The 25,397-nt window shown below is 36.2% G+C and overlaps 1 protein-coding gene and 1 non-coding gene across 2 annotated transcripts in view; both read left to right on the forward strand.

The window, feature by feature from the left end:
- UNC13C (unc-13 homolog C) overlaps positions 1-25,397 on the forward strand; it is a 611,946-nt gene that overhangs the window by 270,261 nt on the left and 316,288 nt on the right. The window lies entirely within an intron of this gene.
- Positions 18,951-19,056, forward strand: LOC125105778 (U6 spliceosomal RNA). Its single transcript, XR_007129042.1, has one exon. It is a non-coding gene; the product is annotated as a U6 spliceosomal RNA (small nuclear RNA).

Here is a 25,397-nt window from a genome sequence, read left to right on the forward strand (position 1 = left end):
CAGAAGACTCTATAGTTGATGGTTGGTGCTTTGTTTTTGCTAACTTATTAAATAAAACTTAAAGCTGATTCCGTCTTTGAGGGAAGCTGGCAGGCATGCATAATTTTTTTATATCTATTATTTATTTTTTTGAGTTTTTACTTAAATTCGTTAATGTACAATATAATATTTGTTTCAAAACAGTGTACAGTATAGTGATTCAACACTTCCATAAAACACCTAGTGCTCATGATAGCAAGTGTCCTCCTTAACCCCCATCACCTATTTCACCCATCCCTCCACCCACCTCCCCTCTGGTCACCATCACTGTGTTCCCTGTCGTTAAAAATCTGTTTCTTAGATTGTCTGTCTGTCTGTCTCTCTTCATTTGTTCATTTGTTTCTTAAATTCCACCTATGTGTGGAATCATATGGTATTCATCTTTTTCTGACTGACTTATTTGGCTTACCATATTACTTATGAGCTCCATCCATGTCATTGCAAATGGCAAGAGTTCATTCTTTTTTATGGCTGAATAATATTCCTCTGTGTGTGTATGTGTGTGTGTGTGTGTGTGTGTGTGTGTGTGTGTGTGTGTGTGTACACATCTTTATCCATTCACAAATTGGCGAACACTTGGGCTATTTCCATAATTTGGAGATTGTAGACAATGCTCCTGTAAACATCAGGGTCCATGTACCCCTTTGAATTAGTATTTTTGTAGTCTTTTTGTAAATACCTAGTAGTACAGTTTCTGGATCATAGGGTAGTTCTATTTTCAACTTCTTGAGGAAACTCCATACTATTTTCCAGAGTGGTTGCACCAGTGTGCATTCCCACCAACAGTGCAAGACGGTTCCCCTTGTTAGTTATATTTTTAATTTGTATTAAAGAATTATTTTAATAACAAGGTCTAGTCAACACAATGCCTGTGGTAGGAATAGGCACAGCAGTGGTGTTTAAACACCTTACCTAAATGACTGCACAATCACCTCCACTTGTTCAGTGGGTATCAGTTAAATTCTATCCACATTTCCTGAGTCCCCATTTCATGCAAATCGCTGTACTTACAAGTTCCATAGAAATACTGACTTGAAAAGTGACTCCACGTTATTACCAAAGAGCTGTTGACCTACTAGTTTATAGACTTGATTTTCAAAAATTTTCTGGATTAACATGCTCCTTGACCTCAAGAAAACCCTTTAGCCCCTGTAAATCTGTCTCACAGTGGGCACTGTGGAAAAAAAAAAAAATTACTTCCCACCTTGACACAATAAGATTTTCGACAAGAGGCAATGAACATGCAAACTCTTAAGATGTGAGCATTAGAAACTCCTAAAGCTGTTGTTTATAGAAGCATAATTGTCTTGGCCATCTACAAGAATGTCAGCCATGTTTAATTCACAATCAACCAAATGTGTGGCACACAGAGTGCCTCAGGCCCGTGGCTCTCCACCGTGCCCTGTGCCGCTCTGCTGAGGACCTAGCAGGAATTAAGCATAAAGTAAGCTCTATAGAAGATAGCTTATTTAAATACTGCAATTAAATACAACTAGCTCCATAGCACAGCCGATTAATATTTTAAAATGACAGCCTGAATGTAATCAGTGATTTGATTTATTGCCTAGATTGCTAGCACAGGCTTTTTCGGTGCTACACGGAAAGGGAGCATTTCCTTAGTTGTCTGAGCTAGCTTACAACGATGGTATTAGCATCAGGAAGTCATTTGTCAGGAAGATTGTTCCACAATTGTCTAAAGCAAGGAGTTTAGTCACACTTTATGGGATTGGAAATTTGTTTACTAATCATTGTCTACATTGCGAATAAGCCTGGCAATGGGGAGACATGACAGCCAGTACTGCCTTTCACTTAGTAAATGAGATTGAGCCATTACCCATCCACACACAACAGAGCCAGTAGAATACGTTTACGTTATCACTGCTTTACTCCAGAAACAAAGGGATTTGTAATAAGGAGAGGAAAGGTATGTGGAAAGAGATCTGGGCTGAATTCACTAAACTTAGAGTCCCCAAAGAGAACTTCTTGCCAGTCAACAAACCGTAAGCTTTCAGATCAGGACATATCCTTGGAGATGGCCTTGTGATGTTCCACTGACCAAGATACAGAAGGTCTTGTACTTTTGTTTCAAACAGAGGATTAAATAGAATTCAAACACAATCCCCCAAATCTTGAGGAAGCAGTGGGATTACGAACAACAAACCCTTGGGGCATGAGGACTATTCTGTAAGGATGCTTCTTGGTGGGAAGAAAAAGAACCCCCTCACACTTAAATCGGACCATGGAAAAGGGACGCAGAATGCCCTTGCAGGAAACCAGGAAAAAGCAAGTAAGAACTACAAAATGGCAGCAATTATAAGCCCTTTGATTCCTCTCTATTTTTCTCTGACAGTTTGTTCATCTGTATCTGTTTTTCTCTATCTCCTTTTTTTTTTTTTAAGAGTTATTTATTTGACAGGCAGAGATCACAAGTAGGCAGAGAGGCAGGCAGAGAGAGAGTGGGAAGCAGGCTCCCTGCTGAGCAGAGAGCCCGACATGGGGCTTGATCCCAGGACCCTGAGATCTTGACCTGAGCCGAAGGCGGAGGCTTTAACCCACTGAGCCACCCAGGTGCCCCTTTCTATCTCTACTTCTTATTTCTCCTCTCCCTCTTTCTTCTATTACTTGGTCCCTCCTTCCCTCAACCCATGGCTCTTTCTTCTTCCCTCTTTCCTCTGTACTCTGGTTTGATTGCTGGTCACTACTCAGTAGCTGTTCATATCATCAGCGTCCGTGTGGTCCATAATAGCCTCGGTCCTGTGACCATATGTCTTTCAACTCTAGCATTCACAGATTTCTGCCAGGAAGGTTCTTTGCATTTTAACCAATTAATCCAATTCATTCTTATGAAATACCAGGCTGTGGTAAGAGCACCTTACATCCATCAGTTGTGCTTCGTATGAGGAACAGAGAGGAGGGAAATCCTAGTGGTCTGTTGGTAACTGATTTGGCCCCATATCGAAGCAGTTACCCCTGAGTGGAATATATCTAGTTAAGGCACTGTAACGTTCTGGATCTGTCAAGGGTTTTCAAGACCCAAATACAACAATTCTAATCAACCTCTGTTTAGTTCATCCTCCCACCTCTTGGTTATACCCCATGTGTGGACCAACCATTTTGAAGGCAGGAAAAGGAGAGCAACATGCTAGTCCTATATATAGCCAGACTGAAAGTTGGCACATCTCCATTGGCCTGGAAAAATAGTATAAAACCTAATTTTCTGGGGTTTTTTGTCCCCAGTACCAGCACTGATAATCTTTAGAGAAATAATTCATTCATGAGGCACTCTTGTAGTTTCTACAGACACTGAGGTAAATATGAAAGATGATTGCTCCCCATTACAGAGTTTGTTTGTTTTTTTGTTTCCTAATTGGGGTGGAGATGGTGCTAAGGCTTCTGTCATTAGCTGGGGAGGAGGAGCCAATCCCCAGAAGTTAGGGGAAATGGGCAATTCTGCCTGGTGCTGTCATTGTGGCTGGACTTGACAATAGGATAGTTAGTTTTTCTAAGTAAAGATTGTTTATTTTTTTTTTTTAATTTATCTATTTGAAAGAGAGGGCACAAGCAGGGAGAGCAGCAGGCAGAAGGAGAAGCAGGCTGTCCATTGAGCAAGGAGCCCGATGCGGGACTCAATCCCAGGACCCTAGGATCATGACCAGAGCTGAAGGCAGATGCTTAACCCAGTGACCACCCAGGCATCCCACAAATAAAGGGTGTTTAAAGGATGTTAATATTTGATGGCTGAGCAAAAGAAATTCTAGCTAGGGAAGTGCCTTGTTGAAGAAATATAAATGTCTAGGAAGGAAAGTCTAAAACTCAGATCATTGCAAATCTCATAGGCACTGAAATTTGTGTAGCTATTTACAGTAACTGAATTCCTGTCACAGGTATAATACTCCAGAGTGCTTTACAAAGCATTGTTGTTGTCATTTATAGATGAGAAAGCTAAAGCTCAGGGAGGTCGATAGAATGTTTCTGAAGAATTCTTCCAATAAGTGAAGTAAAAGAAGCAGGACTCATTTTCTTCTTTTACCACAGTAAAGTCCTTTCCACACTATTTCATGCACCCACTATTGCCATGTGTTCAAATAGCCACCCAAAGAGAACCATGGAGAAGTCCATACAAAAAACCCCACATGAGTAAAAGGTTAAATGGAGAGATATGGAAGCTATTGGGGAGAAAAAAAAAAAAAAAAAAAAAAAAAGCTGAAACTGAACTTCTAGAAGTGAAACATACAATATGTAAAATGAAAAGCACATTGATTAGGAATGACAGATTGGATATCTCAGAAGAAAAGGTTAATAAAGACATAATAATAGAAAAAATATGGAACACAGACAATTTTTTTTTTAAATAGAGCAATGAGACCACTTCAAGCACCCAAAACCAAGTAATTGAAGTCTTCTAAAGGACAAAAGGGAAGATAATATAAATATAAAATATTTATATTTATATAAATATTTATATAATATTTATATAAATATAAAATATTTGAGTAGATAATAGCCAATTTTTTTCAAGTTCAATCAAAATTGGCAACACATAAACTCAAGAAGCTTAACCTCAAGCATAAGAAAATGGAAAAAAATTACACCCAGGTACATCATCATCACATTGTTCAAAACCAGGGAAGAAGAGAAAATCTTGAAAGCTTCCAGAGAAAAAAGACACATACTAATACAGAGTAAGAAAAATAAAGATGGCAGCCAGCTTTTCATAAGAAATGATACAAGCAATAATAAAGTAGGACAACATCTTTATATTATTGAAACAAAAACTGTCAAACTTGAATTCTAAACTCAGGGAAAACGCTTTTCAAAATTAAAGGCTACAAAATAATTTTTTTTAAAGATTTTATTTATTTATTTGACAGAGATCACAAGTAGGCAGAGAGGCAGGCAGAAAGAGGAAGGGAAGCAGGCTCCCTGCTGAGCAGAGAGCCCAACGTGGGGCTCGATCCCAGGACCTTGGAATCATGACCCAAGCCGAAGGCAGAGGCCTTAACCCACTGAGCCACCCAGGCGCCCCTACAAAATAATTTTTTAACAAAATAATTTTTAAGCCAAAATAAAGGCTATTTCGGATGTAAGCTAAAAGAATTCCTTTCCTTCCAACCTGTACTATGAGAAATGCTAATGAAAGTCCTTTATACGGAGGAAAAGTAATACCAGATTAAAAATATAGGTTCATTTAAATGCATAAAAAGAAATGAAGAACATTGGCAGTACTAACTGCATTGACAAATATAATGAACAATTAAGTTATTTTGATTTATTTGAAAGATTACTCAATATTTAGACACAATAACAACTAGTTCTTATGTAATAATCAAAACAAAATGATTGCAGAAAGGTCTGGAGGACACAACTAGAAACATGCTATTGTAAGATTCTTATACTGTACATAAAAGGATATCATATTTATAGATTATGGTAATTTAAAGATGTTTACTATAAAAGATGTGTACTATAAATTCTAACCAATAAAAAGAAAACAAAAATATTATAGCTAATACTTCACCAAAATAGATCAATTTTAATTCAAAAAAATAACAAATCCAAAACAAAAAAAATAAAAAGGGAAAGGAGCATTAAAAAAAAATGGGGAAATTAAAAAAAATAGTAAAGATGTTAGACAGAAACCTCAATATGTCAGTGATCACATTCATTGTAAAAAAAATCTAAACACCAGGTTTAAAAGACAGAGATTATCATATTGAACAAAAAAAAAAAAACCCCAAAACCAACAATATCTAACCTGTGAGAAATACATTTTATTTTATTTTATTTATTTATTTTTTACTTTTATTTATTTATTTGACAGATCACCAGCAGAGAGACAGAGAGAGAGGAGGAAGCAGGCTCCCTGCTGAGCAGAGAGCCTGATGCGGGGCTCGATCTCAGGACCCTGAGATCATGACCTGAGCTGAAGGCAGAGGCTTAACCCCCTGAGCCACCCAGGCACCCCGAGAAATACATTTTAAATTTAAGAAGATACAAATACGTTTATTGCTTGTAGGTCTGCTACTTAGAACACTTCACCCAAAAACAACAGAGTACATATTAATTTGAAATTCACGGAACATTTACATGGATAGCTAAGTAACATGAAAATATGTTCAATATCATTAATCATTCAGGAAGGCAAAACTACAATGGAGCACCATTCCATAATTAGTAGAAGGATGAGTTTTTTGTCTCTTTTTTGTTCTCTGCATTTATTTCTTGGACCAATCAACTATTATAATTATGTCTGATTTACTTTGAGTTGTATCTCATTTTGTAAGTAGTAGCTTTAGGGTGTATAGTATATATCTTTAAATTACCACAGTGAACTTAGCATGATATTGTACTTCACACACAGTATAAAAACTTTATAATAGTATACTTTCAGTTGTCTCCCTTAGACCTTTATGCTTTTGTTGCTAGTTCTTGGCAAGGAACTCTATGGCTGGTGAGAATACAAGATGGTACAACTGCTTGATTAAACCACAGGTTTCTTAAAAAGAAAAGGCACTTGTATGAAGATTTATACACAGGTATTTATAGCAGATTGCTTTGTAATAGATAAAGACTAAACACCCGAATGCTGTGACATTTGATAGGCAAATTGTGACATATGCAGAATACTAAAAGCAAATGGTGTACACAACATGAATAGATCTCAAGCTAACTAAGTGAAGAGATTAAAGTGTACAGTTTGATTCCATTTATATAAAATTATAGAAAAACTAATAGTGAACTAAAATGTAAGACGTCGGATCAGCGGTTTCCTGGGGAGTAGGACAGGGAAAGGATAAGAGAAAGTGATTACAAGAAGTCCAAGAAAACGTCTGGAGGTGATGGATATGTTAATTATATAGATTGTGGTGGTGGTTACATGGATGAATATGTGTGCTCAGACCTGGTAAACTGCACATTTTAAATATATGCAGATAATTGTATGCTGGTTATACTTCAATTAACTAAGTAAAAAGTCACTGACAAACATTAATCTCGTCATTCTACTAACAGTACTACATTAATGATGCATTTACACACTACAAATTCATGATACAAAACTGTTCTTCTAGGAGGAGGAGTTTGGTGGTAGTGATGAGGACCACAACAGGGGTGATGTCCGTGACCTCCGTCACTACCACCCTCGCGATCTGGTAGTTTATCGTTCAAGTGTTCTACACATCTAATAGCATTTAAGTTCTAGAAGAAATTCAGTGTCATCTGCATTTGTATCTTTACATTTACAGCTGAAAAAAAAGGAGTCTCAGACTTTCCTGAAGTTTCAGGTTGTGCAGTCAAAACCCTAGGGTCTGCCGCCTTCTCTAAGTACTTGACTCTCTCACTAGAGGTTTCTGGAGGGGCCAATTAGTACATAATACCATTGTAAATGTTTCAGAGCTTATTGATTGCTGTATAGTAAGTCATTACTCAAAAGAATGTGACATCTTAGGCACATCTACTTCCACTGATGTTTTTTCCCCCCAGTAGTTATACAGCATTTTAGATCACTTTTGTTTTGGACCATAATGATTTTCATGTCTTTAATGTACATTAGGGTTGTCTTCCCACCTAAGTTTTGAGCTTTTTGAGGGAGAGACCGTCCTAAAATAATGTCAGGTACAAAATAAGCCTAAAAATATACAGAATTATTTTCAAATGATAATTTCCAAGGTTAATTGCTTACAAACTTTATTTTTCATTTCCAGTATTGATTAACACTGATTTCGCCCCTCTTGCTAATCTTTCAATGCCATTTTTTCCCCAAAGGAATTCCAAAGAACTTTGTTCTCTGTGTATGCCACTTGAGCGTCATTTGGCGAACTCGAACATTTAGTGCTTTATTAGCTTCTGCGGTGTCTGCTCTCCTGCCTGATGAAAATTCTACCAATGACTTTAATCTTCATGATAGGCTTTTTTTTTTTTTTTCCTTTTGGTTATGTCTCCACCTGACAAGCTTTGCTACTTTTGATTAGAGTCAGACTTGAAGGAATGAAAAGGACAAAAGATATTTTGATTTGGTTAAAGCACTGAAATAAGCAGTGAACGTAACCCTTGAGCTTTTACTATGACTAGATCATGTCATCCTTTTCCATTCTGTCCACACAGAGCTAAAGATAAAACTCAGGTCAGGTCAGTCAAATTTAGTAAATCTTGAAAGATCTCCATGGGTTTCTCAACTTCACTGTTAAACTACTTGGTACTTAATCTCTTTTTTTAAGATTTTATTTATTTATTTATTTATTTTTGAGAGAGAGAGAGCAAGGGAGAAAGAGAGATAACAGTGGGGGAGGAGAGGGAGAAGCAGGGTCCCCACTGAGCAGGGAGCTGATGTGGGGCTTGAACCCAGGACCCTGAGATCATGACCTGAGCCGAAGGCGGATGCTTAATTGACTGAGCCACTCAGGCATCCCCCAAATGGAATTTCTTGTACATGCCAGGTATAAACTAGGACACAAAACTTGATTATGAAATCTGGTTATTACTAGGTTGAGTCATATGAAATTGCTGATATTCAACTCTGCTGACCTATAGAAATGACAACTTCATATGATTTAATTTAAAGTAACATCCTCTATTAAAATTTCGTCTGAATAGTCTTAACTTTTTATCTGATTAGTAGTGGGGTTTTTTTGCACTTTTTCTATTAACTTAAACTGTGTGTCTACAGTTTTATATTTATTACTCAAATTTTTGGAAGTTTGAAAACAATCAGATGTTTGGCTAAATTTTTCTTCTAGCTGTTCCTAATTACCTAGATTCAACTTAAAGTTTCAAGACACTTTGTTTTCATTTTAGTGATAAGGGTTAGCTCATGTAGATGCCAAAATATTCATAGATGCTGTCAAGTGTTTTGTCTTGTTTGTGCAGTGGCTTTTTTTTTTCCTCTTTAGATTCTGTCTCTCTCTTTTTAAGAAATAAATATATATATATATTTACTTATTTTAAAGATTTTATTTATTTATTTGTCAGAGAGAGAGAGAGAATGCACAAGCAGGCAGAGGCAGGGAGAGAAGCAGGCTCCCTGATGAGCAGGGAGCCAGGTGTGGGACTCGATTCCAGGACACTGGGATCATGACCTGAGCCGAAGGTAGCCGCTTAACCAACTGAGCCATCCAGGTGTCCCTGGATTCCGTCTCTTGGCATTTTCTGTATTATCCAGCTCTGAAGGGTTCCAGACAGGACTAAAATATAACCCATGTTACTATATATGGGTTCTTAAACGAAGTTATTCCCTTCCAGATAATTGATTAAAGCTTAGGTTTAAGTGGATAAGCTAGTTGGGGTGTAAGATTTCTTAACATTTCTTCTCTTCTTTAGCAATTCATTGGTGATCACTGCAGAAGTCTTCCATAAGCTGTCCTGTGTTGCTCATATTTGGAATGAGAAGGCTGTTAGTTAATAGCTTTTACCTTTGTGGTTGTTGCTCCTCCCCAGTGAGGTGTTCAGATAAAGTCTGATCAGGCAGTTGTTGCAACTGTAGCTTGTTACTGACATTTCCATCATTGCTTTAAAGTTTCTTGGGAGATTAGCAGCTCTTCTTTTCTAACAAAGAGTGAAGGCAAATTAGGTGCCATAGAAACTAATGGTGACTAATTCTGTTCTCTTCCCAGAGAAAAATTCTGGCTATTTAGTTGAACCATTTTTCTGTGGTCAGAAGTAGTCATAAGCTCTTGAAAGATCTCTTTGACATGCAGGGGGGCAGGAGAAGGGGAAGGTGGGGTGAAAAAAGGTACTTTTTATTAGTTTTTGTTTTCTTTCTTTTTTTCCTCCTTTTCAGGTGGACTCATATGGGAAGGAGGGATATATTGCACATATATTATATATACACATTTCATTTAATGTATAACAAGTATGTCCCCTAAACTTAACATAATATGAAAAGTAGGTTTCACCTATCTGATTAGTAAAGATTTAAAAGTGCTAATACTCAGTATTTGTGAGAGTATAGAGAGTTACAGGGGTAAGCACGTGCATGCTTTCTGGAGGATATTTTAGTAATGCAGATGTGATTTACATGTAGCTATATGCAGATGTGTATGTGATTAATACAGATGCCTTCCAAACTAGAAAATCCGCTTTTAATAATTTGTCAAACTGAAGTAGTTTTACAAGTTCATAAAAATATACATACAAGGTGTTCTGTGTAGTGCTGTAACAATAAATGGAAACTACCCAAATGCCCATCTACGGTAGGGGGGAGCATAAACTGAATAATTTAGGGCACATCCGTATAATGCAGTATGTCATGTCACTTAAAAGAATGTAATTGTGTGTATGTCTGCATGTACATGATATATTAAGTTTAAAAGTCCAGATGCCAAATTTTATGTATAGTATAATCCTGCATTGTAACAATTCAAATTAGATACACTTATATAGAGAAAATAATGTGTCAAATCTTTCAGAAGTAAATACTAATAGTAAACAGTGTTTGCATTATAATATTGACAATGACATTGAATAAGGAATGCACTGAATACAAGTATATAATAACATGAATTTCATTCATTACAGTGAAAATTGGTAAAGGGGTGCTCAATCTTAAAGTCTGTAAAACATCTGTCTACTTGTGAAGAATGACTGTAGAACATTAGTGATAATGAAATGGTTACATTTATAAAGCTCTATTATTTTTCTCTAAAGCATTTTTGTACCATAATTTTCTTTGCAAACCACTCACGCTACCTCGTACAAAAATGTTTTTTATCAGTTCTTTTCTTGAAGTAAAATTAGAAAAATGCTTTTAGCACCGGAGTTTTATCTCTCAAGATGCAAATGCTAAGTCCTCTCAGGGAATGTCAAAGAAATGCTGAAAGGAATAAGAATGAGAACCACTGAAGTACTTCTAGCTAAGTATATAGTTTGACATATCTCTCTAGGGCACTTTGGCTTAAGTGCTGGCCTGTTTGCTCTTCCATTTAGTCCCTGAAGTTTCTGCAGTGTGCTCTGCATCTCAAGGAACTAAATTCCGAAAGTTACATTTCCCAAATTTTCTTGCTCAGTAGGTTTAGTTGTGAGGAGACCCTTGGATATAAGGTCAGAGGTGGGAGGCCAGGGGAAGCCATAGTATTTCTTTACTTCTCTCTCTGCTTGGACAGCACCACCATTGTCTGAGTCTCCTCCATGATTCAAGCTCCATTTGGATGGGATCCCCTCTCTGTGATCCAAGTTCCTATCTATCTTGTCTCATTATGTGTAGTCTTGGCACTCTTGTCAGTGAATCTTTGAACACAGTTGGTGGGAATGCAAAACAGTGCAGCCATTATGGAAAACAGTATGGAATTTTCATAACAAATTGAGAATAAAACTATCATATGATCCCCAAAACCCCACTTCTGGGTGTTTCCCTTAAAAAAATTGAAATCAGACTCTCAAAGACCTATTAGTATTCCCATTTTCATTACAGCATTATTGGTAGTAGCCAAGATGTGGAAACTACAAAAATGTCCATCAATAGGTGAATGAATAAAGAAGATGTGATATATAGATACGATGGAATATCGTTCAGTCTTACAAAAGAAGGAAATTCTGCAGTATGCACCAACATGGATGAACTTTGAAGGCATATATGCAAAGTGAAATAAGTCAGTCACAGAAAGACAAACTTTGCATGAATCCACTTAAATGAAGTATCGAAAAGAGTCCTATCTGTAGAATCACACCCTAGAATGGTGGTTTCCAGGTGTTGGGGAGAGGTTGAATTGGCAAGATACTAATCAGCAGGCACAAAGTTTCAATTAAGCAAGAGAAGTAAGTTCTATACATCTGCTCCACAACATCATACCTCTAGTCAACAACAATATACCATATGCTTAAACATTTGTTAAAGTGTAAAAAAAAACAAAACAAGACAAAAAAAAAAAAACTACAAAGCTACAGTAATGAAAATGGTATGACATTGTCATAAAGGCAGACATATGGATTAATGGAACAGAATAGAGAACCCCCAAATAAACCCTCACCTCAAACAGTATTTTTAATAACTGATTGAGATTTTATCACATTAGTATTCATCAATTATTTAATCAATTTCTTGTTTTGATAACTAGACTAATTAAAATTTTTCCTATTTCTTATATCTTTAGTAACTTGTTCTTTACTGTTAAGGGCAAATGATATGTGTATGTTTGAGTGATAGAATTGACTACATTAGTTAGCTATAATTAAAAACCTACTAAGTGCCCAGTACCCTTCTAAGTGTTACATATGTAATCATCTTTAAATGACAATTATTGGGGCACCTGGGTGGCTCAGTGGGTTAAGCAGCTGCCTTTGCCTCAGGTCATGATTCCAGGGTCCTGGGATCGAGCCCCGCATCAGGTTCCCTGCTTAGCAGAGAACCTGTTTCTATTTCTCCCTCTGCCTGCCACTCTGCTTACTTGTGCTATCTCTCTGTCAAATAAATAAAATCTTTTAAAAAATGATAATTATTGATATTCTAATTTTATAGATTAGACATGGAGGCTCAATGTAACTGCATAACTTGCCCGAAGTCATGCTGCTAGTAAGTGGCTCAAATGAAATTTGAATCAGTCAGATGTTTTTCCAAGCCTGTTGTATTACTCCATCAGACCTCATACAACTTACTCTTGAAAGTAAAATGAAAATGGCATAACTTTGGGGCTCCTTGGTGGCTCAGTGTGTTAAACATCTGCCTGATCGAGCCCAGCATCTGACTCCCTGCTCAGCAGACAGTCATCTTCTCCCTCTTCCTCTGCCCCCTCACCCCATTTGTGTTCTCTCTCTTTCAAATAAGTGAAATATCTTTTAAAAAGGAAAATGGCAGGGCACCTGCGTGGCTCAGTGGGTTAAAGCCTCTGCCTTCGGCTCAGGTCATGATCTCAGGGTCCTGGGATTGAATCCCCATCCAGCTCCTTGCTCAGCAGGGAGCCTGCTTCCCTTCCTCTCTCTCTGTCTGCCTCTCTGCCTACTTGTGATCTCTGTCTTTCAAACAAATAAATAAAATCTTTTTAAAAAATGGCATAACTTCAATAAATCACATCTTAGAATATTGTCGTACGATAGGACCACTGCAAACCTTGGCAACATGCAGTGTTCCAGGCTCTTTATAGGTAAATTTTGCTTTAGAGGTCATTGCCATACAGCTTCTTTATTTCATGGATCAACAAGTAAGTTTAAGGGAAAAAAAAATGCATGTTATCACTGAGAGTCAGACTTAGGAAGATAATGTCTTTATTCAAATGTCAAATAAATGTCAAACACAAATCCAAAGTAGAGTTTATTTCTGATTTCAAACAAATGGTTTAATTTCAGGTACCTCATTATGCCACTAATTAGAACATGTGTAATTGTAATATTTAATGAGCAACAAAAAAGAAGAGTATGATTATTCTTACTATAATATTTATTTTTATTCTTTTATTTAAGGATAGTTGACACACAATGTTACATTAATTTCTGGTATACATCATAGTGATTAAACAACTGTATATGTTACGCTATGCTTACCAGAGGTGTGGCTACCATGTGTCACTGTACAATGCTATTATAATATTATTAACTCTATTTCCTGTCCTGTACCTTTTATTCTTATGGCTTAGGCGTATTCATTCCATAACTCCTCCTCCTCATCTGCCCATCTTTCCACACCCCTTTCCTCTAGCAGCCATCATATAAATCATCTGTATTTATATGCCTGATTCTTACTGTTTATTCTTTGTTTTTTAGATTCCACATATGCATAAAAACATAAGGTATTTGTCTTTCTTAGTCTGATTTATTTCACTTAGCATAAGATCCTCTACATTCATCCATGTTGCCTCCAATGGCATTGATCTCATCCTTCTATAGGACTATGTAATATTCTGTGTGTATATGTGTGTGTACATGTATATCTTCTTTATCCATTCATCTATCAGTGGACACTTAGGTTGCTTCCATATCTTGGCTATTATAAATAATACTTAAGTAAACACAGTGGGGGCATATATCTTTTTGAATTTGCATTTGTTTTCTTTGTGTACATACCCAGTAGTAGAATTATTGGATCATATGGTATTTTTGTTTTTGATTTTTTGAGGAACCTCTGTATTATTTTCCACAGTGGCTGTACTGATTTACATTCCCACCAACAGTACACAAGGATTCCTTTTTCCTCCACATCCTTGCCAACACAAAATAGAAAGCTTTTGCATAGCGAAAGAAATAATCAACAAAAGCAACCTACTTAATGGGAGAAGATGTTTGCAAATGATGTATCTGATAATGGGTTAATATCCAAAATAAGTAAAGAATTTATAAAACTCAATACCAAAATATCCCCACTAACAGTTATGTTAAAAAAAAAAAAAAATGGGCAGAGTACGTGAATGGACATTTTTTTTCCAAAGAAGTTATACAAACGGCCAACAGACACACAAAAAATGTGCTCAGCGACACTCATCACCAGGAAATGTAAATCAAAACTACAATACACACAATAGTATTCAAATTATTGAATACTATATCTGAAACTAATGATATACTACATGTTGGCTAATTGAACTTAAAAATTTATATATATATGTGTATATATATATATATATTTATACACATACACATACATACACACACAGATGTGTGTGTGTGCCTGTGTATGTATATGCCTTCAAAAGGAAAAAAAACACAATGAGCAATGAGATATATCTTGCACCTGTCAGAGTGACAAAAAGATAAGAAATAAATGTTGTTGAGAATGTGGAGCAAAAGGAACCCTGTGAATTTTTTTTTTTTTTTTTTTTTTTTTTTTTTTTTTAGTAAGCAATTTTGAATATCTATTTGCTACAGGGATAGAGATTGAAACATGAGAAACAATAAAAACAAAACAAAAACAAAAACCAGGGAAGTTTCATTCAGAGGTGATATTTTCTATGGGTCTTGAAAGATAGGTAAGTGTTCATCAGGTAGAGAAAGAGAGAAAAGAAATCCTTGTCCTAAGAAAGACAATGAACAACGTGTCTGCATTGGGAAAAATACATGATGACCAAAGAAACGGTGATTAGAAACCACGCCCATTGTGTGTAATACATGCTCTTACACAGCTCATGCTCTTACACATGAGAGAGCCATTTGGTCCTCCAGTTTTCTACCTGCTATTTTTACTTGAAATCTATTTGAGGTATAGCGTTATATGAATTTGGGGTATACAAGGCGTTAATTTGATACATTTATATATTGTAATATTATAGCAATAGTACCTCTCACGTGTCACGTAATTATTTCTTTGTTTGTGGTGGGAATAATTAAGATCCAGTCTCTCAGCATATTAGATGATTATTATAATGTTATCTGCTTTCGAAGTGCTGTGCGTTAGCACTCCAGGGTTCCTATATCTACTAACTGCAGGTGTGTAACCTTAAATAAAACCCCTCCTATTCTCCCAACCCAAGCTCCAGATAGTCACCATTTTACTCTCTTTTTACTAGTTTGTTCTTTTAGACTCCACATATAAGTGATACCATATAGATCTTCTAATCTCCGTCTTCATAAGTGGCCTCTCTCTTCACAGCAAGATGGACACCAAAGTATTTGTCTAAAGGTTTTTTACCTCTGTTATTTAACATTAATCAATTTTGATTAATGCTAATATTGGAATAGCATTTAAAAATTCTTAAGACAGATATTAAAATCATTTTATTCTGCAACATTAGCATCTGTGAAGATAGTACTAGATAACAAAGAATATAAAACTTTGAGGTATTCATGATCTCACGGTGAGGCTCGAAGTTGGGGCAGACAAATGGGTCTTATAAGGTATTACTTTGCCCTTTGGTTCTGTGATTTGTTACACTACAAGGGCTTCTATCAGCCAGGGCATGAATGCCTCCCCCACTCCTGTCCTTCTTCAAAAGTGCTACTAATAAAAAGTGAACCTGGTGGTGGGTATTAAGGAGGGCACATACTGCATGGAGCACTGGGTAGGTGCATAAACAGTGAATCTTGGAACACTGAAAAAAATAAAACTAAAAAAAAAAAAGAAAATAATTAGATTAGAATAAGAAAAAAAAGGCTGCTAATAATATAATTGATTTCTTGTTCTTATTTTTATCATCTTCTTTGTAATCAGCTTACAGGATGCATCTACAATGCCCAATTACTAAAAAAGAAAAACCTCAAGAAAACTTAAAAGTGAAATATTTGGGACTGTTTTTTGATCCTGATACCCATAACTAAATTGTCCCTAATAATGCAGGTGGGAATAGTTGCTGTGCACTGTCCCTGGGTTTTGAACTTAGAGTCTGTTCATCTACTGTAATAGAATTCAAAGGTAATAGGGTTGGGATCTTAATTTAGGAACAAATGAGACATCAATATGGCAATGGAAGTGGGTTATGTAATTCATAATAAATCACTAAAAGGAAATGTGAACACTGAGTGTCTCATAGTATTTCCATTTGTTGGGTCAGAGATTAAAGAATTAAGCTGTAACTAGAGAATTTAATTACTGTTTAAAAGCTGCTGCTGCTTTGCCTCAGGATGGCTCTTGCTGGTTTCTGGTTGCTGATTTTCTCCATGTTTTTCCTTGAAGCCCGAGTTGAAGTGGAATTATTTATAATTACTAGATGTTTTAAAATACACTTTTGTTGATTGTACCAGATAAATATGAAGAGTAAAATACAAATGTTTACTAATTCTGCCACCTACTTTTCGATGCATACCCTTACAGCTTGTTTCAATGCAAACACACACACACACACACATGCACGCACGCGCGCACACACACATTTATTCATATGTAATCTCCCTTATTAATGTTTCTGTTAACCAAACTTGGTATAATACCATTTAAAATATAGAATTCTCATTTGCTGCACATAAAATGTGTGGCTGTAATTTTATATAATTTTAATAGATGTGATTTTTAACGTTACATCACTTTCCATTGGCGTTTTTCCTGACAGAGTTGCCACGCGGGGAATATTTTACTCACTTCGTTAGATCTAGCGCCGCCCCAGATGCAGTTTTCTTTCTTCAGATTAGTGAGGACTTCCCATCGCAGTGTGATTACTTGGTCAAGGGCTTCTTTCTTCCCATTGGATTCAGGCTTTATGGTCTCTATGAAATTCATGGACATCTCTCAATGTAAAGCAACTTTTCTCAGAATGGGTTAAACTCTGATAACATGGGGAAGGGCTGGGTTTTATTTTTGTTCTGTTGTTTTGTTTTTTTGCTTTAATCATTGGAGATAGGTATTATTGAGCCTTCTCCAGGAAACTCTAAATCTAAAAATACTTGCATTGATACCATTTCCAAAGTTGGAATAAATAATTGCAAAGAAATTAGTCATTTTGATGGCTGCCAATAAAGAAAATTTAGCCAAATAGTGATGGCTCAATAGAGATACAGTACTTGTGAATTAAAACCAAAACACAGACACACACAAAAATCCTGAGTCTAGAGGGGGAAATATGTTCCTTTAATTTGGGAAGAAATAAAATATCTTATTCCTGTGGAAACAAAACCAGTCTTCAATAATTATAAAAATGTAAAAGTAGACATATGAATCATTCCTTAAGAAGGGAATTATTTTTAGTTAAAGGAAAACTACAAAGCAAATGGCTCTAACAATATTTATTTTATTTATCAAGAGTTTATGTAGTAAAATATTTATTCTCTACTGATTAAAAAAAAAAAGCCAAATTCACAAACTGGTAAACTAAACCAGAAATCTTGGCTAGCTAATTAACCTGGTTGGATATGGTCTAGTAGAGGAAGATTTAATGGGACTATGTTTTTTGTTTTTCTATTAATTGTGACAGATTTTTTTTTCTTACATGAAAGGATATTTCTCTTGCTGCCTGATTCTGTTTCCTATGTGAGCCTATCATTTCCCATCTGAAATGAAAAACTTTGTATTTTCATAAAAGTCAGGGTTTATGTAACACGTATTAAATAGTCGAGAAGTATATTTGCTTATATAAAATCAAGCAAAATGAACTTTGTAGTTTATTATTTTCCTATTTGATTTTATTAGAATTTCATTCACTGTCACATTATGCCACAGTTCTAGATTAATAAAAAGCTGTTTCGTTCAATAAGAATTACAGGTATAGGCATTTGAGGTCTAGCAGAGTAACTGAATTATTCCGCCAAAGAAGAAAGCTTATTCCATTTTTCTATTTTAACATCTATAGTGAAAGCTGTTCTATATGCACATATTCAATAAAAGAGGAAAACATAAGAGAGAAGACCAGAAGACTTTAGCATATATCTGATTGTCAGAACTATGTTAAGTGGTCATCTCTGGTTAAAAGGAAGGGTGAGATACTGCATAAAAGTGGAAAAGGAAAAGGAGGGGTTGAAAGGTTGTTGAGTAAATATATTTATGTCAGCTGCCTCCCACCTTACTGACTATTCAATGTTTATATACAATCATTCTATCTCTATATTTAATTTAAATAAAAAGAATTCATCCTCTCTCTTCCAAGGTAGACAGTCCCAAAATTTTATCCAGTTACTGCATTTAGCCTGAAGTCTGTGATCTTTGGGTCGTCTCTGCCTCAGCTCCATGTACGGTTACTTGTGACCCTGGGACTTATGTCTTTTTCCTCCAAAATGCCCAGTGTGTTATTGTAATGAGAGAAGAAGATAGGGTAACAGCAATTTTAAAGTCTCATTCAGTAATCAGGGAAGTGGGAAAGACTTGACCACTTTTGGTACAGTGGTCTAGACAGACTCCTTCTAGACAGGTACGCTCAGGACTTTCTGACCCTGGTGCAGGAGTAGTTACTTGGCTAACCAATTTGGCAGGCCCTTGTGCTTTCCAGATGAATTTCTTTTATCCATTTTTCCTCCAGGTCCTTGGTTCTACATCTGGGGAGACCTTCTTTGCCCAGCTTGTCAGTGCCTACACTATAAGCAGGTACTCTGGAAAACGAAAGCAGATGAAAGAGGGCTATAAAAATAATTAAAAGGTCCCCACTTTGCAGGACCTATATTCAATTCAGAAAAATACAGAGGAGATTAGCATGGTTCCTGTATGAGGATAACAAACAAATTAGTGAAGCATTCCTTATTTGATTAGAAGGAGGATGATAAGCAGCAGCATAAGACTAAGGCATTTGCAGGGGACCTGTGTGGTTCAGTTAGTTAAGCACCTGACTTGATTTTGGCTCATGATCTCAGGGTTGTCAGATCAAGGCCCACATTGGGTTCACACATTGGACCTGGAACCTGCTTGGGATTCTCTCTCTCCCTTTCTCTCTCAATTAAAAAAAAAAAAAAAAAAAAAGCATTTATTTTAAGTACAGCTGTAGCCAGCCTGAGGCACATTGGACAATACTATTCCCTGGAAAATTTACCAAGATTCCAGGAGATAGGTTTCAAGACAATTTTACGAGTAACCACATAAACCTTTAACTCTTTAACCACCAAATTTAACTCTTCACTGTCGGCTCCTCTGCTCTTCTTTCTTGCTTTTGACCTGATGGTTGCTGTCTCAACTTCTGCAAAATAGTAAGCATGCCAAGGTGAGAATGAATGCAACACCACTGATTTTACCTTTGGCTCTGAATTCCCTTCATTGTCACTCAGATTTCCTGAAGGAAACCATTTGAAAAGCCCAGGGGCTACAATTTTCTTTTTGAAGTTGCACTTAGAAACCCTCACTTGTTACATGTAAATTACACTTTTTTTTTTTTTAAATATATGGAAACAGCTGGTTCTTCTCGAACTTGTAGGGTTCCAAATTATGATATTCTCAGTCAATTTATATTGCAGGACACAAGCAGAGTGAGCCTCTTTGGGCATAGCTGTGTTCCCGTGCATCTCTGCTTACAGACAGACTGTCTGGATTTAGTCTGAGTACATCTCCCCTGTAGTGCACTTTTGAAAGTAGCCAAACTTAATAAACGTGGCAACATTCTAAATTTTATTCAAACCATTCACATCATAGAAAAGCTTTGCTTGGCATGTGCTCAGAGTTGCAAGGTATAACAAGCAACAGTTTGACCAGCTGTTCTGCTATTGTACTTGGCAGTGAATTGGCTTTGCAGACCCGGGTCGTGAAATCTTCACTGGCTGCTCCCATCTTATCCTCCAGTCAGTTCCAAGTATAACAATATCCTGTTACTAAAGCTCCCTTCATTGTTTCAAAGTTGCTACATTCATCAATATTCTTAGTTGCAAATGAACTAGGGTTTGTTCTAATTAGGCTTGGGCAGAAAAAGATTATTTACTGTTAGGTTGCGAAAGACTTTTTGGAGAGGTCAGAGTACCTGCCTTTGAAGCCACTGTAGAGAAACAATATCCAATTATATCACAGGGTTTCTTTTTCTTCTTCTTCTTCTTTTGTTGTTGTTGTTTTGTTTTGTTTTGTTTTTTAAGATTTTATTTGGCAGAGGGTTTTTTTGTTTTGTTTTGTTTTTTTAAGATTTTGTTTATTTATTTGTCAGAGAGCACAAGCAGGAAGAGGAGCAGGCAGAGTGAGAGGGACAAGCAGGCTTCCTCCTAAGCAGTGAATCTGATGCGGAACTCTATCCCAGGACCCTGGGATCATGACCTGAGCTGAAGGCAGGCCCTTAACTGACTGAGCCCCCCCTAGGCGCCCCATCATAGGGTTTCTTTGGAAAAAACAACATTTCCTTCGTTAATATTTTTGCTCCTCAAGACTAAATACCAGAAACTTTCATCAAAATACTAAAGGCTCCACCACCACTATTGTCAAATGAGCAAATTCTCAGAATAGAACCACTGCTTCCCTTGGTTTAATTTTGGGTTCCAGATCTTGCTTGAATGTAGGTCAGATATCTGGGCCGTCACTACAAAGGAATCTAGGAATGAGAGTTATCTAGCTTCAGTCTTGGGAAGTTGAGGAATATAAGGAGGCCTATAGCCAAAATGGAAGGGGAGTGTTCAAAGAGGCCGAGCATCCATATGCGATGATTCTCCACTGCACTACCGTGAACTAAATTTCCTGTGGGTTTTTTTTTTTTTTTTTAAAGATTTTATGTATTTATTTGACAGACAGAAATCACAAGTAGGCAGAGAGGCAGGTGGGGGTGGGGGAGGGGAGCAGGCTTCCTGCTGAGCAGAGAGCCTGATGTGGGGCTCAATCTCAGGACCCTGAGATCATGACGGGAGCTGAAGGTAGAGGCTTAATCCACTGAGCCACCCAGGCGCCCCTAAATCTCCTGTTTTATATGCATTGCAAAATCCTCATGTCATTTTCAGTATTCACAACAGCAGTCCCACAATTGTCCTTACAGAGATGAAAAAATGTAAGTTTCTGACAGCTTAAAATTGAAACATAATAGCAAACATTGTTTATTTTTAAGTATTATTTACAAAAGCTCTTTGGGAAAGATAAAGTAGGAACTGGCATGTCCGTATGAGAAAAAAACAAAAAACATAGAAACCCAGAACCCATGTTAGTAATAGAAGATGTTAATAATAGAGAAATCTAGCTGGGGGACATATGGGGACTCTCTGTATTCTCTCTACAGCTTTTCTCTAAATATGTAATTATTCTAAATTTAAAATTTTAATTAAGAAATGAAAAAGAATCAATGAGAAATACAGAGATATTCAAATTCCCTTCAGCAAAATCACAAGAACTAGGGCATGTCACTGATTATGTTTGTTCTGAATCCATTAATATCACATGCAGTTTATTTTGACTTTAAAGAAGGAAGACTATGGTCAGTTGAATTATCTAACCAAAGACTCGATCGTGTCTGTACATTAATAGGTGCCCCCAAAATAACTATTACATGAATGGATGAGTAGAAGGGTTTATGGGTGAGGGAATGGTGAACTCTTGATGGTACAATAACAAAAAGTACAAACCAAATTAATGAAGAAAATAATGGAAATGTGAGCAGGCATTTGGAAGGTGTGCTTCCATCTGGTACAGAGAAATTATTTCTAATAGGAATTTGAAAAGAGATATTACAGTATTACCTCTCTATTTGATATATGCACATACAGAAACAATGTGTATATATACATATACAGTTATTAATTATGTACAAGAAAAAGTTAGAATACATGTATGTATATTTTATATATATAGTTATACTGTTTTATATGGATTATTATTTACTGTTTGTGTGTGTATATGCACGTGTGTGTGTGTGTGTGTGTGTGTATGTGTGTCTTTGTATAAAGCTAGAAATCTTTACCTTAAATTCATGACAAAAGCTTGGGCCTCAAATACTTATTTTTAAAAATGAAACAGGATATTTTGATTTTGTTAAATAATGGATTCTAGGGGCGCCTGGGTGGCTCAGTGGGTTAAGCCGCTGCCTTCGGCTCAGGTCATGATCTCAGAGTCCTGGGATAGAGCCCCGCATCGGGCTCTCTGCTCAGCAGGAAGCCTGCTTCCTCCTCTCTCTGCCTGCCTCTCTGCCTGCTTGTGATCTCTCTGTCAAAAAATTAAATAAAATCTTTAAAAAAAAATAATGGATTCTAGAAATATTTACCAATCTTTGTTATGTAGAGTTTGCTATTTATTGCACCTGTTATTTGCAGGTAAAATTTTTTTACATGTCTGTCTCCCAGGATGTACATGAACTCTGATGATGTATTTTATCAAAAGGTGACAAAAAGGATTTATTTCTGCTTTTGTAATATTTTGCATTTTGAGTTTATGGCAATGATAACTATTTTGATTGATATTCTAGGTTTTCTTTCATTTTTCTAAGAATGACACAAATGAGCTGAGAGCTGGGTTTTTTGTTTCTACATTGATTTTTAAATTTTTGATAGCAAAGAAATTAAAATCTGAGCTATCTTTAATATAAATTTTGGGTTAATGCCCAAAATTTCTCTATCTCAATATTCTCACTACTATAACTTCAGGTATGTTATCTTTGGAATTCTGAATTAAATAGGAGACAGCTGTGCTGTCATCTATTCTAACCACTGTCCTTGGCAGAAAGTGGTTTCTTTTGCTGTAATGGATACAGTATCATTGACTAGTCATTTTTCCTTCCCCACTATTTCCACCACATTTTAATAGTAAACTAGCTATTAAGATTGGAGAATTTCTCTAATATACATGATATTTCTAAGAATGACATTATTTTTCCTTCAAATATAATAAAGGGAATTTTTTGAGGTAAAACTTTGCAGATTTCTTAATGAACATTTTGTGAATGTGAAATGCATGCCAGAAACTATGTTAAGAATAGAGATATTAATAAACCTAGATCCTACCTTCAAAGATAACTTATGAAATGAGGACATTATATTAATGACTACTATAGATCAAATACTTAAGTGTCTGTCACTGTACTAACTGCTGTAAGATATTGCTTCAGTTAATTTCTATAAATATCTTTTAAGATTGGTATCATTAACCCCATTTTTTTTTTTATGAGTCAAAATGTCACATTTTATTTAGCACCAGAATGAGATCTTATCTGAAAAATCTGTGCTGGTTTTGGACAGAAAGCAGACTGGTCCAACTGAGACCTGGCCCTTGGAATTGCACTGGGCCATTAGGCAGTTTTTTTAAATAGAACCTTTCCATTTCTGATGAGCACCTGAATTTGTCCTGCATACATAGAAGGGAGGAGAACTTGCAGCCGAGCAGGAAGGACATTGCAGGGTGCTCATTTGCAGTAGGTGCTGGGATTACAAAATAAATGTTCTGTGATAGTGCCTTCATAATTTGTGTGACCTGAGAAAAACATTTTCTGTGTTTATTAGTAATAGCACTGGCAGACACTAATGCCTAAGCACTAAAATACGCAAAGTATTGTAATTGGTTTATTATAAGCATGATCTCTTTTGATCCTTTCAACAAGTGTGGGGTGGGGATGATGCCCATTTTACAGATGAGGGGACATTTCCTCCACAAAGTTTTATTAAGTGGAGCAGCTTGAAATGAACGGTAGTCCCTCTCCCTGTCCCACATGCATTGATGGGTCTTTCTCAGCCTGGTTATGTAAAGTTTCACAACCATTGGTCACCTCACTTTAGAGCTGATAATAGAAACAGGCGGTGTCACTGTACCATGCCTTCACTTTGGGATTGCTGTCTGCCTGGAGCCCTGTGTCTTCCTAAGAAACATTTTATAAACAGATTCATAGAGATGAAGTCAGGTAGAAGTAGTTAGTAGTTCTCAAACCCTATTAGACCTAATGACCCCCTTTATATAAAGTAATTCACGATGAGTTTTTTATGCTGAAACAAAATAATATGTAATTTCATCTATCAATGTAATTTTTTAAAAAATGAGCGTGATGTTCCAAAGAAAAAAAAATGTTTAATGTAATCTATTCTAATATGTATTTTAGCATTTAAGAGTAAAATACAACTACCCTGGAATACATAATTTAGTAGTTACATGCTTTCATATGTTGGCAGAATGAGCATATATGTGACTATCTCAAGTACAGACTGATACAAATACTTTGATTCAGATACTTTGAGCTATTTTGACATTGGTAATATAATTCCTCAAAGTGGGAAATGGCTCTTGGTATAGTTCTGAGCAGCAAAAACAAAATTTTCCTTTGATTAGTGCTTTAGACTCTAGCTGTTTTCTAAGAAATTTCTATGTCTTAAAATAAGCAAAAGAGTTGGTGTTTATATGTAATATGTTATAAGTAAGTCCCAAACTGAGGGGACTTACTAATAATTTTCAATTATTAATTGAATGTCTTTGCATCATTTCAAATCATGCAAGCTGTCTAGTAGATGGTAAGGTATCCAAATCCTGGGCCTTCCCCAACCTAAGGCCACTAGTGCACCTAAATGTTTACAGCAATCAAAAAAAAAAAAAACAGAAATTGCCAAAATGTTCTATGTAGAAAGCTCTAGCATTACATAGAAATAGTGGGGCTTACTTTTCACATGCCTATGTCATATGGCAAGTTTTATTCTTAAATGTGCTGTATGATCTTGCCGTAGGTTAATGGGAGAGAGAGAACTCTGTCAATAGTTCTTCAGTATTTTTTTTTTAAGATTTATTTATTTATTTGACAGACAGAGAGCACAAGTGGGCAGAGAGGCAGGCAGAGAGAGAGGACGAAGCAGGCTCCCCCCTGAGCAGAGAGCCTGATGTGGGGCTTGATCCCAGGACCCTGAGATTATGATCCGAGCCGAAGGCAGAGGCTTTAACTCACTGAGTCACCCAGGCGCCCCAGTTCTTAAGTATTTTTTATGCCATGAGTCCATTTGGCAATCTGGTGAAAACCATGGATGCTTTTCAAAATCATTTATTTGTAAATTCCTAACATAATTTACATAGAATTGAAGAGAAAATCAATTACGTTGAAGAATACTTTCAGTACAGTAAATGATAGTTACAAATAATATTACAAATTTCTTAACAATGATAATGTTACATGTAAATATCTTGGTTTTATTGGTGACAAAATTTTTCAGGTACTCATAGTATAGCTGTGGTTTAT

Source organism: Lutra lutra, chromosome 7 (genome assembly GCF_902655055.1).
Source record: "Lutra lutra chromosome 7, mLutLut1.2, whole genome shotgun sequence".
In the NCBI taxonomy this organism is placed as follows: domain Eukaryota; kingdom Metazoa; phylum Chordata; class Mammalia; order Carnivora; family Mustelidae; genus Lutra; species Lutra lutra.